This window comes from Sminthopsis crassicaudata, chromosome 5, assembly GCF_048593235.1.
Source record: "Sminthopsis crassicaudata isolate SCR6 chromosome 5, ASM4859323v1, whole genome shotgun sequence".
Taxonomy (NCBI): domain Eukaryota; kingdom Metazoa; phylum Chordata; class Mammalia; order Dasyuromorphia; family Dasyuridae; genus Sminthopsis; species Sminthopsis crassicaudata.
This window is the reverse complement of record NC_133621.1, coordinates 265,910,109-265,927,480: the sequence shown is the minus strand read 5'-3', so window position 1 is coordinate 265,927,480 and position 17,372 is coordinate 265,910,109. Positions and strand designations below refer to the sequence as shown.

The 17,372-nt window shown below is 35.8% G+C and overlaps 1 protein-coding gene across 1 annotated transcript in view; it reads right to left on the bottom strand.

Annotated features, from left to right (window-relative positions):
• The window catches only part of LOC141544574 (protein O-mannosyl-transferase TMTC3-like), an 83,433-nt gene extending 66,822 nt beyond the window's left edge, over positions 1 to 16,611 (bottom strand). Inside the window, exons 1-2 of the mRNA XM_074270940.1 lie at positions 16,446 to 16,611; positions 1,531 to 1,696 (exon numbers count right to left, since the gene is read on the bottom strand). The gene's annotated coding sequence lies outside the window, so the exon portion shown is untranslated. The remainder of the gene's footprint in view (positions 1 to 1,530; positions 1,697 to 16,445) is intronic.
• Between the last annotated feature and the right edge of the window lie 761 nt (positions 16,612 to 17,372).

Here is a 17,372-nt window from a genome sequence, read left to right as displayed (position 1 = left end):
TGGCGAAATTTCAGCCCAGTGCAGTTGTGATAGGTGCATGCTTTCTTACTTCATGTTTCTTATGTAACACCCCATCCATACCCAATATGTAAAAATAACTGACTCTCTCTTTCTCACTCAAACATGCTTTATTTCCCTCCTCTTTTGGGTTTCTTTTCTCTATTTTATCTTCATGGTTTAGTCTTGGCTCTGCTAGGTTTTGTGTCCATTTAGGCCAAGAGGGCATAGGTATATAGGTTTATAATTGATCCCTTTCTTCTCTCAAAAAAAAAAAAAAATATATATATATATATATGGCTGAATTTTAAAGATTTTACATCAACAAAAGTTAATTAGATATATATCTGTTTGTATTAAGCCAAAATGTTCCCCAAATAGTTCATTTGTGTCTAATCTTGTACATTCTTCAAGCATCACCTTTTCAGAACAATTTATGGATGAGCTATTTTGAGGTAGATGTGAAAATGGCAGAGAAGGGCAAGAGGTGATAAAAGATGTATTGAAATATACATATATATTTGCATAGGATCATATATTGGATTGAAGGGAACTTTAGAGACTAAATAGTCTAAATTGCCCATGTTACAGGAGAAGTTACTTATTGAAAGTAAGAGAAGGTAAGCCCAATATCACATAGATTATAATAATAAGAGCTAGAATTTGAATCTAAGCTCTCTTAACTTCAGATGTTTCCCCCAAGTCCTTCTAGGCAGACAGTATATACAAACTTTCTAACCAAAGCCCAGAGGAACATTATATGTAGGAGCTGTATGCTGTGGAGGGTCGTGAGGTTTCAAAGTCTCATTCAAATATTACATGTGAATTAAAAATAATATTAGCTGATTGTTATATAGTGCCTTACTATTAAAAATTACTTCCACATACACAACTCTGAGTTGCCCTTTTCACTTCATGTAGTAGCTTTATATTTTCCTTGTTTCTATCCTCAAACCTAAAAGAACTAAAAAAGCATTTCTATCTATGTCAGCCTTCCTGATACTGTTCTTTCAGGTCTGTGACACTCTTTTATATTTATCTTCAGTCCACTAAGAATAAGCCATACCAAACTAACCTCATTTCATTTATTGGGATGGTTGATGGACAAAAAGGGTGGTAAGTAGTACATTTAGATTTTAGCAAGGGGTCTCCCAAAGTCTCTTGTGGGTTTGCTATTCTTTTATTATTATCTGTCTTGCCAATACATTCCTACCCTTTGACTCCTTCCTGAAACATCTGAAGTTAAGAGAGCTTAGATTCAAATTCTAGCTCTTATTATTATAATCTATGTGATATTGGGCTTACCTTCTCTTACTTTCAATAAGTAACTTCTCCTGTAACATGGGCAATTTAGACTATTTAGTCTCTAAAGTTCCCTTCAATCCAATATATGATCCTATGCAAATTACTACATGATGGAATCAAAACATAAAGGGTTCTTGTAGCCTTGTAGAACATTAATCTAATAAGAACACTGAAGAAGAGTAAAATGATGCATTAAGGCTAATAAAGCAAAAGAAAGCAATCACTTACCTTATTCATCAAACCTGGCTCTGAAAGATTTCTGAATATTCTCAAAAGGCTGAAAATCTGCCATTAATGAAGTTATTAAAAATAAGGTACCCCAGATTCTTCAGGAATATACTCATATACAAGCTGAATCAGTGATTTTCATATTCCAGGGCAGCATACAAGATCACTATCGGAGAAAAACAAATTTGTAATAAGCATGGTGGTCTAAGGCAGAAAGACATTAAATTCTAATCTATACTCAAGTTATTTTATTTAAAGCATAGACTGGAACAAGAAATGAACTTGGGATAAATGACTTTTACAATAATATATTTGCATACACTGCCATTATGATACCAGTATGCCCAAAACACAAGTTCAAAGACCATTGCTGAAGATACAAACAATAGAGAGAAAAAACAATGTTATGGCATAGAATACCAGTTGCCAAAAATTCTGAACTCATGGAAAGAATTTTTTTTTTTAAACACTATAGTAATGGGAGGGGCCATAGGACAGGTTGGGAGAATAGTAAGAAAGACTGAGGAAGAGAAGAAAATTTAGAACCAAGTAAAAATAATTACTTTCAAGCACAATACTACTTATAAGATTTTTTTTGAAAGATCCAAATCTATCTTAAGTATAAAGCATAAAATGTATTGTGTACAATTTGCTTTGCCCATAAAACTGTTGTTTGATTTATCAAATTTAAAAGTACATTTCACTCAATTATTAGAAATTTGTAAGTAATCTTCTCTCTCAATTTACAATGTTAAACTGAAGAAAGTTTTCAAAAACTAATTTCATTTTCTGAATTATCAATATTAGCAGTTTTTATTGCTCAATTTTTTATCATTTTTACATGTTGAAATCCAATTTCAGTGAATACCAAGAATGTGAATCTGAAATGAATATCCATGAGCCCAAGACCAAGATATACTTTGCACTTTTCTTTAGTAATCTGAGGACCAAAGGTTATATACTCTTTAAGCTAGTGTTGCTTTGACACCAGCTAACTCTAGGTGGCGCTTTATTCACTCCAGGGTTATAGATCATACTTCCACATTTCAGTTTGAACTTGACTAGCAACAACAAAGTATCTATTAATAGTCAATTAATATTAATAGTATTAATAACAAGTATTTCTCAAAAGAGTCATAAATAGCAGTAACTATCAATAACAAGGTATTTGCCAAAACTGAGTTGTAAATAGCATAGTTGTGCTGCCTTGCTCCTGTCACATGCATTCTCCATCAAGATTATCCTAAATTTCTCTACAGTATGTCTTTGAAATAGTTGCCCTTACAGAGAGTGGGTCTCAAGTAATATCTGAATAGGACTCTTTCTGTACATGGACTTACTCAATACAGACCCTCTACATGTAAATGTAAATCCTTCTAAAAATTCAATGTTTGCATCTGAGATTCATTTCTTTAAAATTTCAAGACTGTCTAGGTCTTCATTTGGTCTGAGTACTTCCAAACTCAAGCCAAGAGCATTTCTGTAGCATATGAAAGAAACTAAAGCAAGCAAAAATAGAAAAGGATTTACTATATGTCACACAATATCCTCATCACTATATTGTTTGAGGAATATTCTCAGAAGAAACTTATACCAAATCCTTGGACTCTACATCTAAAAACCGTTTGCATTCTGCAACATCTGAAAGTCCTAAGAACTCATTTTCCAGAGAGATAATATAGCAGTTACATCCTCAATCAATTATAATCATGCTTTTGAATATATCATATCTAATGCTACCATTCATTCCAGCGTCTCCTGTGAAATCCAGTTAGGACTAAAATGTAATTCCTGAACTCCAGACCCAAAGTCAACAAGCAGGCCCAGTGAAAAGAAAGCAATGCATCCTGTGGATTCATCCAATGAGGAAGATAATGCTTCTCAAGGAACAAGTGGCATGATTTTTCCAGATACTCTGATCTTAGTCTTATTTATAAAGTTTAATTTAATCTTTTAATTTTCCCTTTCAAAGCTGGCTTGGGGATTTTCCTCTTAGTTACTATTATCTTTTCTAAGAGGGATGGAGTTTTATTTTTTCTAGTGCTAAGAAATATGGAAATTCCTATTTTCATCTTCTTCCCTACCTGTCTCTAAAGCAAGCCCTTGTATGGTTTTTACTATTAGTAATAGGGGAAAAAAAGACAAAGTGAAAATTAAAATTTTATTTCAAGCACCTGATGATAAAAGCCATTTTTAGGCTCTGCTAGAACTTAAATGGAGCAAAATCCTGATCACCTTAGGACTCTAACCTTGTTTTTAATCATAAAACCTGCTTAACCTCTCTCTGTACTTCTTACTCTTGGGGGGTGGAATTACTGCTTTTTTTTTTTTTCCTATGATCCCACCTACTTAAAACCTACATGGAAAGATAATCTTATAAAAGGAGATCATGTCAGAAAAATGCAAATTAAGACAACTTTTGAGATACCACTACATCCCTCTCAGACTGACAAGAAAAGATAATGACAAATGTGGAGGGGATGTGGGGAAACTGGGACACTGATGCATTGTTGGTGAAGTTATGAATAGTTCAACCATTCTGGAGAGCAATTTGGTACTATACTCAAAAAGTTGTCAAACTGTGCATACCTTTTGATCCAGAAGTGTTACTAATGTGCTTATATCCCAAAAAAGATATTAAAGAAGAGAAAGGGACCTGGATGTGCCCAAATGTTTGTGGCACCCCTTTTTGTGGTGGCTAGAAACTGGAAACTAAGTGGATGCCCATCAATTGGAGAATGGATAAATAAATTGTGGCATATGAATGTTATGGAATATTATTGTTCTGTAAGAAATAACCAGCAGGATGAATACAGAGAGGCCTGGAGAGACTTACATGAACTGATGCTAAGTGAAATGAGCAGAACAAGGAGATCATTATACACTTCAACAATAATACTATATGAGGATCAATTCTTATGGATGTAGCTCTCTTCAACAATGAGAGGATCCAAATCAGTTCCAATTGATCAGTAAAAAACAGAACCAGCTACACCCAGCGAAAGAACACTGGGAAATGACTATGGACCACAATATAGCATTTACACTCTTTCTGTTATTATTTGCTTACATTTTTGTTTTTCCTCCCAGGTTATTTTTACCTTCTTTCTAAATCTGATTTTTCTTGTATAGCAAGATAACTGTATAAATATGTATACATATATACATATATTTTTTAACATATACTTTAACATATTTAACATGTATGGGACTACCTGCCACCTAGGGGAAGGGTGAGAGGAAAAGTTGGAATAGAAGTTTTGCAAGTATCATATTGAAAATTACCATGCATAGGTTTTGTCAATAAAATTTGAAGGTAGGAGGGAGAGGGGTGGAGGGAGAGAGGGAGGGAGGGAGAGAGGGAGGGAGGGAGGGAGGGAGAGAGGGAGGGAGGGAGGGAGGGAGGGAGGGAGGGAGGGAGGGAGGGAGGGAGGGAGGAAGGAAGGAAGGAAGGAAGGAAGGAAGGAAGGAAGGAAGGAAGGAAGGAAGGAAGGAAGGAAGGAAGGAAGGAAGGAAGGAAGGAAGGAAGGAAGGAAGGAAGGAAGGAAGGAAGACAAGGCAAAAAAAAAAAAAAAAAAGATCATATCCATTCTTTGGATAAAGAAAACCTAAAAGTTAGCCTCTCTCTCAAGTGTCTCCCACTTGTTTTAGAACACAACCCTCCCTAACTTTTCAGGAAGAAAGGTGAGAACACCCAAAAAAAAAAAAAAAAAAAAAAAAAAGATGATTATTTCTTCCCTGACTTCTCAGGGAGGTGAAAATCACCAAAGGGAAATGGGGAGTCAAACCAGATATTGTTAGCGGGTTTCCTCAGGACTGAAATTGAAAGCAGCATACATAAATCCATCACCATGGGAGGTATTACACAAGTACACAGTAATATAGCTCAGGCTAGTAATGATGGCCTCTCCCCACAGCTGGCACAAGCTCAGTATGGTATAACAAACATGAATTATATGTGCAAGTAGTGATATAACAAACAATATGAATCAACATGGTATTGTAAAAGATTTCCAGAAGTCCTAGAAGGAGGGTATCTAAATAACAATCACACATGCACTTCTTTAAGCAACCAAGAGATAGTCCAAAACCAATCTATTGTCAATTACCTCATGTGTCAGGGAATCCAATGATTCCTATGAGTTTTGAAGTTCAGCAACAGTCTTAAAAATTTTTGATGTTCATGAGTCAATGTCTAGCATAAAAGGATCAATAGCAGCTGAAGTTAGTGCTACCTCTTTAAGATGGATATTTGAAGGTTGAAACAGTAGTTTTTACTCCTTTTGTAGTAGAAAAAAATCCCCATTAATCTATGGGGAAGAGACATTTTACAACAGTTAGGATTACAAATAAGTATTTTGGCTTTTTAAGCAGGTTTGCTATTGAAGGCCTGCCTGCATTCTTACCTGTTCCCATTCAATGGAAAACACCAGTGTGGATAGAACAGTGGCCCTTAAAAGTGATAAAATTCAGGGCTTATTAGGTATAGCAATTTAACCAAGGACACTTACAACCTTCTCTAAATCCTTGGAATTCCCCTGTATTTGTTGTAAAATAAATAAATAAATAAATAAATAAATAAATAAATAAATAAATAAATAAATAAATAAATAAATAAATCTGGAAAATGGATTATATTGACTGATTTGAGAAAAGTAAATGAATAAATGGAGACAATGGGAGCTCTTCAGCCTGAGCTTCCCTCTCCTATCAATTGCCATGGGAATGTCCTCTTTAGATTAAAGATTGTTTCTATTTTATCCCTCTAGATAAGGAGGATATGAAAAGATTTGCCTTTTCAGTACCCAGCATTAATTTAGCTGAGCCTTATAAAAGACATAAATGGATAGTTTTGCCATAGGAAATAAAAAATAGCCCTGCTATGTGTCAAATGTATGTTGCTGCTACTTAACTCCAGTAAGAAAAGCATTTCCAAAAGTTATTACATTAAACAGATGATATCTTGGGATGTGTACCTGAGGAGCAAATGTTAAAAGCATGTCTACAAAAGACCATAGAAACACTAAGGAGCTACAAATTGCATGTAGCTCCAGAAAAAATTCAAAAACATCCTCCTTTTCAATATTTAGGATATGAAGTATACTCTCCCTAAGGTGCTTACATTACAAAAAGTTGAACACTTAAAATGACTTTTAGAAATTGATAGGAGATATCCAAAGAATGCATCCAGTGTTACGCTTAACTACCTATCAATTACAACCATTATATGACATTTTAAGGGGAGACACTGCTTTAAACACACCATGCCAGCTTACAAAAGAAGCTCAAGAGGCTTTGGCAGAGGCTGAACTGGCTTTATCCAATATGGTTGAAGGAGTTACTCAAAAACCCTTGGAAATTTCAGTTTTTGCTTTAAAAAAAAAAAAAAAAAGAGGCACCCACAGCAGTGCTTCATTAAGGACACAGTATGATAGAGTAGATGAACCTCCCAGCACAACCAGACCAAAACCTTACTCCTTACCCAGTGCTTGTGGCTAGAATTTTATTAAAGACCATTAAGTGAGCAGTACAATTATCTGGGATAAGACTTGACAAGATATACATCTTTTATACTAACGCACGAATTAATGTATGCTGTGAAACCATCCCAGAGTGGCAAATTTTATTGGCCACACCTCCAAATTTTACATACAGGTCTCCATTAAAAATAACCCAGCTATACATAATTGGCAATGGATATTTAAAGAAAAGGTTTCTAAGGAACCTCTTAAAGGACCAACTCTCTTCAAAGACACATCAACATATAATATTTGTGCTGTATACTCTTATGATTTAACCATAAAGAGAGTAATCAGAATTCCTTTTCAGTCCACTCAGCAGAATGAATTGTATGCAATCATGCTAGCTCTTACTTATTATCCAGAAGATGTAAATGTAATATCTGATTCAGCCTATTCAGTAGGTGTGGTACAAAGAATTGCCACAGCCCAAATAAAATTTGGCTTCTAATATATATCAGCTCTTTAAGGAACTTCAAGAGCAAGTGAGAAAACATCTAAGTAAGATTTATATCTTGCATGTCCACATGTGGAAGTCCAATGGACTTCCAGGTCCTATATTTTTAATGGAAATTCAAAAGCTGATCACCTAACCATGTTAGACAATACTCCCTTTATTTCAGGTAGCCCACGAATCTCATTCTAAATATTATCAGGCTGCTCCTTTGCAGTTTGGGATAACAAAAGAGGAAGCTAGAAACATAATAAAAGGCTGTACAGCTTGCTTTCCTTTCTATGCTCCTACAATCTGTCCAAGGAAGAACCCTCTTGGTTTGAGACCCAATGAAATCTGGCAAATGGATGTGACCCATTATAAATCTTTTGGTCATCTGTCTTTTATCCATGATAGTAGGATAGTACGAAGTAGACACCTTTTCAGGATTTACTTTTGCAATACCAGCAGTAAAAGAGACAGCCCGAGTGGTCACTGAATTCCTTATCCAACCTTTTGCAATTATGGGTGTTCCCCAGGCAATAAAAACAAATAACGGACTTGCATACACTTTTAAATATTTTGCACTTTTGTGTACAGTATACCACTGGCATACCTTTTAATCCTCAAGAACAGGCAATAGTAGAGAGGAGAAACAGAGACATTAAGACACTCCTCCAAAAACAAAAGAAAGGGGGAGCCACAGGTAACCCTAGAGAACTTCTAAATTTAGCTCTCTATATCATTAACTTTTTAAATTTTTGATAAAGATGCACTGGCTCTGGCAGACAGGTTTTATAACCCACCAGAAGGGCAGTGTCCACTGCAATGTCACACAAGTGTCACACTGTGATGTGGAGAGATCCAGAAAAGGACCAGATCTCTACAGATGAAGAAGAAATCAAATGGGTGCCAACAAGCCATATTCACTTTGTCCATCTGAGAGAGACAAAGAAGGTCCTTAAAACAAAGGCCAAGACCCAAGTCGGGTAGTTCCATAATCTGACCCATTCTCCTCTGCTAGTCTCTCTTCTGAGTCTGACTCTGTCCCCAGTTTAAATACCCTATTACAATTACATCAATTGTAGAACTATTACATCACCATACTAAGTACTAAGTATATGTAAACTAGAGAACCATTATCTCATCAATTCCACTGAGTTAACACCTTGTTTCAAGTATACTTCTTTCAAGTATATTTCTCCAAAGTTCCCAACTCTACAAGTGTCTTTCTTAGAAACATAAAGATGCCCTAGGCTTATGATATGATTTTGTCTTATTCTAACATCTTTCACTATTTGCTTACCTTCAACATATCAGAAAAGTTAAGGAATTAATAGTATCGAATTTTACATAAAATCTTCATATTGCATAGTTTGTGGAAATCATTTGCTGTAATAAAGGCCCATGGGGGACAAAATTTTTAAATTCCAGTTGGGAAAATGAATGGATGCCCATCAAGTGGAGAATGGTTGGGTAAATTATGGTATATGAACGTTATGGAATATTATTGTTCTGTAAGAAATGACCAACAGGATAAATACAGAGAGGCTTGGAGAGACTTACATCAACTGATGCTGAATGAAATGAGCAGAACTAGGAGATCATTATACACTTCAACAATACTATATGAGGATGTATTCTGATGGAAGTGGATATCTTAGCATAGAGAATATCTAATCCAATTCCAATTGATCAATGATGGATAGAATCAGCTACACTCAGAGAAGGAACACTGGGAAAGGAATGTAAATTGTTTGCATTTTTTCTTTTTCTCCCATGGTTATTTTTACCTTTTGAATCCAATTCTTCCTTTGCAACAACAACAGCAACAAAATTTGGTTCTGCAAATATATATTGTATCTAGGATATACTATAACATATTTAATACGTATGGGAATGCCTGCCATCTAGGGGTGGAGGTGGAGGGAAGAAGGGGAAAATTCGGAACAGAGGGGAGTACAAGGGATAATGTTGTAAAAAAAAATTACCTATGCATATGTACTGTCAAAAATGTTATAATTACAAAATTAATAAAAATTAAAACAAAAAAGAAAAAAGAAAATACCAATATGTAAAAAATGAAAAAAAAAATTAAAATTACAGTTGACTAGAATTGGAAAAGTACTCCCACTCCCACTTAAATTGTGGATAAACTGAATTCCTTATTTATTCTAAGTCACTTACTTATCACCCTCTCTCCAGTAACTTATAGGACTACTCCATTTACATCCCCTAATCACAATCTACATACAATGAAAATCCAAATAACACTTGTGTTTTGTAGTTGATTGATTGAACCCCTCTAATTCTCCTGAAAAGATACACAAGTGTACAAATATAATGATATGGTGATTTATACCATAAAGCTATCTTTAAGCCTACAGTCAAAAATCTTGTTTAAGTTTTGTTTGAAATGTTCCTTATGATTAACTATACCATGTTTTAGAAAATATTTGTTGAGTTTACATGGTATTACTAGGAATGAGGGTTCCTTAAAGGAATTTATAAATGGTTATTAACAAATTTCCCACTCAATAGTCAATGGGAGAAAGATAGTTGACCCGAAGAAGTTGAGAAATTCTCTTTTAAATTAGGAAAGCTTGCAATTGTAGTAAGTTTTATTAAGATTTAGTATACAGCTAATTTTTGCCCTAAGTTTGTGTATGGGACTCAGAGGCATTGAAGAGATTGACACAATCAGTTAATCAGAACATTAGAAAGACTGAACAGAACTAATTTAAGATATATCTTAAGTGATTGAAGTGGCTGAAATAATAAGAGGCTATTATCACCTAGATGGCAAGCTCCTTTGAGGAGTCTGAAAAGATTCAAGATAAATTTAAAGCAAACTGTGATTTAATGAGACAGCCCTACCTTTACTGTAATAAGTTAATTGCCTGAATATTTGTTTATACCTAATGGTTTCCTTGTTTAAAGAATATGGTCATAAATGTGAATTGAAAGGGTTATTTCAAAAAGTTTAATTGATGTTTTTAAGAACTTTTCAGACTCTTTTATGTGAAAATAGGATATTCTGTGTGAGTTTTAATTGATTGTTGTACCATTATTTAAAGAGATTCTGAGAATAATAGTTTTTGCATTTGTCCTGTCGAAAATGTTTCTGTTTCGAACAATATGTAGAACAAACTCTTTCTTTCTTTTATAACAAGTTTTGCATAACCAAGACCCTAGTGTCACAAAAGCCTACCTATATTCCAGAGACAAATAAAGAAATAAAGTTTGGTTTGCCAATGATTTTAGGAGGATTAGCAGGAGTGGGTGGGGGAATAGTTTCTATAATTTTTTTTTTCTCTCTGACCACTTAAATTATCTCACAAACCTTTGTGAAAGTAACCCTTCTCTTCTGAGATAGAGAGGACTGTCCATTTCTCCTGAGATCCTAATAAAACTTCTATTCTTCACTTTGAGATATCTCTGAATATTTTTGAATTGGGTTTGCCATACCACACAATAGGGTTAGGGAAATTTAGTAAACCTGGGTTTACAATCACACTTGACTCAGAAGTAGATCTGATTAATTTCCTATCCCTGGGTTAGGAGGCAGTGGACAACCAAACCGAGATAAATGCTTCAAGGACAGACAGACAAATCTCTGACCATGAACAGTAGGCAAGAGATTCTGGAAATCAAGAGGAAAGGATATAACTAAGAAGCAGGCAATCTATTTGCCAAAGAAAGAAAGCAAATTGGTAAGGTACAAAGAATCCTGATTTTGGAATCAAAACACTAAAAAATGAATCCTACTTTTGCTACTTGGGCAAGCCATCTCCCCTCTAACATCTTCTTCTCAGTTTCTTTACCTATAAAATAAAAGGGAAGGACTAAAATGATTTTTGAATTCCCTTTCAAGTGTGAATCCTATGAATTTGTCTATGTTCTTTCTTAACAGAAACATGTAAATGTTATGTGTAAAACCAAACACAAATTGCCATGCTATATCCTCTTTTTTATAAGTGCAGGATATGAAGTACCTGAGGGGGGAAAAATACTGACACAGTGGAAAAATGTCATTAACAATTAAAAAAAAAAAAAAATCAAGCCTCTCTTATGTTAGTCTGAATGTTTTATAGTTTAAATTTTGAAATCCACAGCTTGATACCATTAACAACTAACAGGTTGTTAATCCAGGGACAATAAAAACTACAAAAAATAATACACTGTAGTTGGTCTTAAAAAGTTTACACAAATCAATATACAAAATTGTCATCAAGTATACACGATAATATATTCTAGAGGTCTTTCAAAGTTTACACAAATTACCTAACCTGAAACATTTTACAAAGGTTGATGTTTTTTCCTCCTTAATTCACATTTATTTAAAAGCACTGTTTCAAACAAGTACAGGCCTGTATGTAGCAAACTCATTCCTCGTGAGGCAATTAAAAATATAACAGCAATATATATTATATTTATTTTAGGTGTGGCAAAACTTATTTTAGTCACAAGAATGTGGACTAGTGCTAATTTTAATGGCATAGAGGCAGAAGAGGAAAAAGGGTAGATTCTAAAAGAAAAAAAAATCCAAATAATTTCTTGGGGAGAATAAAGATAGGTGTAAAGAAATTTCTTTCCTGTTTAAGTATTTCAATAGAATAAAGAATTCCTAAATTTTAAGACAATAAAAGACCCTAAGGTAAATGTTTCTTTAAAGAATGATATCAAATGTTCTTACTTTAAACCAAATATTATTAGCCAAAGAAGGTTATGATGAAGACAATGTTTCAGAGCTAATTTTATCAAATTTTCTCAAAGTTAAATAATATATAGAATTAGAACTACATTCAGGTCTCATAATTCCAAGTGCCCAAAATACAAAATTTCTAAAACAAATAAAAAGTTTGTTTTCATTTCCCCTATAAAATGGACTGAAAACACTGATAATTGAACAGATAAACAATTTGATGCTATTATATATTAAGTAAAATACTGCTGAATAATGTTTATATTCAGTTTAAAATAATCACTCTTGGTTTCTGGCACATAGAAGCAGCCTAGTTTAGCAGACAGAATGTCAGAGTTACAACTGAGGATAAGTTGGACTGAAATTCTGCTTCTAATTCTTCACTGAACCTCTGATTCTCAGTTTCCCTATCTGTAAAATGGGGATAATCCCTGTAGTAACTACTTCACATGATTACGAAGTATAAGTGGATAAAGTATATTAAAATATGTGTATTTTTAAATACTATTTAAATGTCATTTACTTTTCCTAGACTTTTAAGGTCTTATGCGCCTTTAAATCATAATAGTGATGACATCAAAAATTCAAATTTTTGGTCATTGATATTTTAGATAAATGTATAGTTTGTTACAGTTTTTCAGAACATAGCATTATTTTCAAAAAGGAATTTCTATTATTAATAACAGGCACAAAATTCAAGATAGTGCCAAAAAGTATAAAGACAGATTATCTATACTCTTTTAGAAAACCTATTCTCTCCTCCCCTCCCCCCAGAAACTTTTCAAAACAATGTATCCTTCCCAGTTTTCTGCACTTACTAAAATTCAAATGATTTGTTGTCATCGATTTGGACATTTTTTCCATGAAGCAAATTGCAACTTGCCAGTGCTCAGCCAGGGCTTTTCTTGTTTCCTCTAGTCAACCTGTTAACACTTGCTCTTTTCATGAAACCTGCCCTAGTCTTTCAGTCATACATTTTTACACTATTGTTCAAAGTTCCTTATTTGTAATTTACTATAGTCTGCTCACATTGCCAGTGCCATCTTTCTGCATCAAACTCAAATGAAATTCTTTGGAGATTGCTATGTTCCATATCTGAGAAGTCTTATATATACATATGCTACTACTTTGAATGAAGCTCAAAACTTCTCTTATTTCCTTTCTCCCTAATTATTTTACTCCTTATTCTCTGGCTCTTTTCTTACAGCTTACTCTCACCTCCTCCATCATTAAATTTTTTACTTGATTACATCCTTTCTAAGTGCCTTACTACTCTTTTCTCACTCCCTTCCTTTCTTTCTCCCTCCCTTACCTACAAATGCTCTTAAAACTATTTTTGTTTTCTCTTTTGCATCTCTGAACCCTCCCAAGATATCTTGGGGTTTATTGGCTATATTTCTTTCTTGAGGACCATGCTTTAAACCAAAACCAATATGATTTCATTGGCTATTAATAATAGGTCCTAGTCCAAGCCCCATTTGATCATAGTTAGGGTTCCAACATACTCAAATTGAATATAAAAAGCAGCCATTTTTGCTTTGACCAAAAACCTTGAGGGTCTTTCCCTCCCAGGTTCATTCATTCATTCATTTATTTATTTAGATTTTTTTTTGAACTAGGTAAAAGAGGAGATTCTTTGCCTCAATTGCTACCTAGCCTTAATCATGGAATAGGTGCAACCTTGGTCAAACCAAGACCTGTTGAAGACTTTAGCTTAAAAAGGTCTCCCATTTCATTCAGAGCCATCTCCAGTCATTTAGTAACATCTTGTTACTGGACCCAGATGGCTCTGGAGAGAAAAGTGCAGCAGGTGACTTTGCCCAGCCCTCCCTCATTTTAATCCAAGTCACTAGTATGTCATGGCATCATCTTTCTGTTGTCATGGTCCTCTTCAAGATCGAAGGACAAACAACCTCCCTTTCACACCAAGACTCTGAGAAAAGACAGCCTATATATATATATATATATATCATTGTCTATATTTTTTCATCTCACAGTTACTTCTCTCTGTGGAGTAATTGCAAAATTGCACAACATACTTAGTCCTCATTCACTTTGACTTCTAGTAACACTTGACAACCATCTTTCTCCTTTAGTTTTCAGAACTGTGTTCCCTTATGGTTTTGGCCTATCCATCTCAGTTTCTTTTACATGATTATCATGATTCTCCTACCTCCTATTTTTATATATCTTAGGGACCTTTTCTCTTCTTCTCTCCACTTTCTTGATGATCTCAATGGATGCCATGAATTTATCACTTCTATGCTGCCGACTTAGAGATTGTATTTATATATCTTTTATATAAAAGCATACACCATCCTATTATCTCCTCTTATCTTCAATGGGTGTTTTATAGGACCTTCAAGTCATATCCAAAAGAACCCTTATTATCTTTTCTGGTCTCTATCCTCTTTTTTTAACTTTCCCATTTCTGTTTTAGGGTACAGCTTCTAGTCATTCCAGTTTGTTACCCTGGTCTTCCCCTCTAACTCATCCAATCAGCTGTCAACTCTAATCAATGCTACAGCCACAACATATTTTCCATCCATTCCCTTCTTTTCCTTCATGACTACCAACCTAATTGAGGTGTTTATTATTTCTCTGCCAAATAACGGAACTATTCCAATAACCATCTTCAGTCTTTGCTTGCCCAAAGCTGTTAAACTATGTCACTCTATAGCTTAAGAAGCTCCAATGACTTCCTCTGGCCTGAATTAGCAAAACAAAAACCCTAATAACAAAACACCAAACTTCATTTTCATTTTTAAAACCCTTCACAATATGGTTCCAATATACTTGTCTAGACTTATTGCACATTCCTCTCCTTCATTTGCTCTACATTCCAGTAAAAATGTCTGGTTTGCTGATTTCTGAGAAATTCCATTTCCTATCTTCAAACCTTTGGAAAGGCTGTCTTTGGTCAGAAGATTGGTCCTCAGCTTCACAGAATCCCTGGCTTTCTTAAAATATCAGCTCAGGTGCTGCCTAAAGGCAGTTCCTCTAACCCATTCTTTGGCTAAAGTCCTTTCCCAATCTTCACTCCACAAATTATTTTATTTTGCCTTTTAGCCTAAAGTCTAGTCATTTCCTTCTTACCAGAGTTTAAGCTCTGTCCCTGGGACTCAAAAATCAAAGCACCTCTTCCAGGCCATTTCCAAATCAAGCAGCTAAGTACTTACCTGGCCTCCTTTATGCTTTTTATTCTTCCTTAAGACTAAAATTCCGAAGGACAGGAACTACACTGCTTGTTAATGTCTGTAACCCTAACATTTAATACATGGCCCATAGCTCCCACTTTTCCAACTTTCCTCAGTTAGGAAGACCTAAGTTCAAATCCAGTCTCTGACTTACCGCTATATCATTCTGAACATACCACCTAACCTCCATTTGACTCAATTTTCCCACACAAAATAATAACATCTCTCTCCAGAGGTGTTGTGAGGATCAAATGAGATCATATTGATGAAACACATGGCACATGGTAAGCAGTATGTACATGCTAGCAGCAATTATTTTATCCTCAGCATTTAGCTGGTACAATGTTAACCGGTATAACTTGTAAATCCAGCACTTAGCTAACATAATGCTGGCAAAGAGCAAACGCCATAGAAATGCTGGCTGTTACTATCTGTGTACCCAGCACTCAGCTTAGCATGTTGCCTAGTATAGAGTATGTGCCATTATAATCTATATCCCCAGCACTCGGTTACACTACCTGGTACACGATATAATTAATTTTGTATATAATTTGTAACCCAGCACAGTCCCCGGGTCACAGTAGAAGATTAACGAATCCTCTCCGGAGCTGCCCAGGTGCACGGGACAGGAAGGAAACTTGAACCCACATTTTGCAGACTCTCATCTACTATTTCACAAGGCACCGAGGCCGTTCCTCCCCGGGCTCCGCAGCTAGAGACGCAGGAAATCAAGTTAGGAGGGAACTGGGGTGGAGGGAGCGGAGGTGTGTTCTCCTCTCCCCTCCCCCTCTCCTCTCCTCTCCAATAGGTGGCCCCATTTCCTTGCCCAGTTAATTGAGGCAGGAGAAACTTTTCCAAAATCAAGCACACAAAGGTCAAGGAGAACCTGGTGCTGGCAGACGAAGGTCAAGGAGAACCTGGTGCTGGAGGAGGGTAAAGTGAGGCGCTACTCCCCGATGGTCCCCCTCGCCCGATTTCTGAGGAGGAGGCCTCAGCCGAAAAAGTCTGAGGGGTGACCACCGGGCCCTACGCTCCCGAATACCGCGTCAGCTGTTCCTTACCTGTCCCCCTCACCAAGGAGACGAGGACACGAGAAAAGCCCACTCTAAACACCAATCCCGCGGGAAGTTTCTCCTCGCAAAGAGAAGAGGGAAGTCCCCCCCGAGCGCGGCTCGAGACGCGCCAGGGACGCTCCTCACACTGCTCAGAAAAGGCGCACTGCACGCCGGGTACTGCCCAGTTCGGTGCACTCGCTCAGGCCTACATTTCCCGGCATGCAAAGCTCATCCTCATCAGGATACAGTACCCTCGGGAATCAGAGCCCTTACTTCATCTCCTATCCCCTTCGCTTCGAACTTGGGCCGTAAAGCATCGCCCTGTAGTCGTGAAATGTAGATTCAGCATCCGGGACTCGGGCCGAGCCCGGGCAGGAAGAAGGTGAAACTGCGCGCATCTACTAGCCCGGGTGAGAAACCTAGGGATCGGCAAACAGCCGCTGCCTCCCCCCAACTGAAAATTGCTGTTCATATCCTTTGACCATTTATCAATTGGAGAATGGCTTGATTTCTTATAAATTAGAGTCAGTTCTCTGTATATTTTGGAGATGAGGCCTTTATCAGAACCTTTAACTGGAAAAATGTTTTCCCAATTTGTTACTTCTCTTCTAATGTTGTTTGCATTAGTTTTGTTTGTATAAAAGCTTTTTAATTTGATGTAATCAAAATTTTCTATTTTGTGATCAATAATGGTCTCTAGTTATCCTTTGGTCACAAATTCCTTCCTCCTCCACAAGTCTGAGAGGTAAACTATCCTATGTTCCTCTAATTTATTTAGATCTCGTTCTTTATGCCTAAATCATGGACCCATTTTGATCTTATTTTAGTATGTGGTGTTAACTGTGGGTCCATGCCTAGTTTCTTCCATACTAATTTCCAGTTTTCCCAGCAGTGTTTGTCAAATAATGAATTCTTATCCCAAAAGTTGGGATC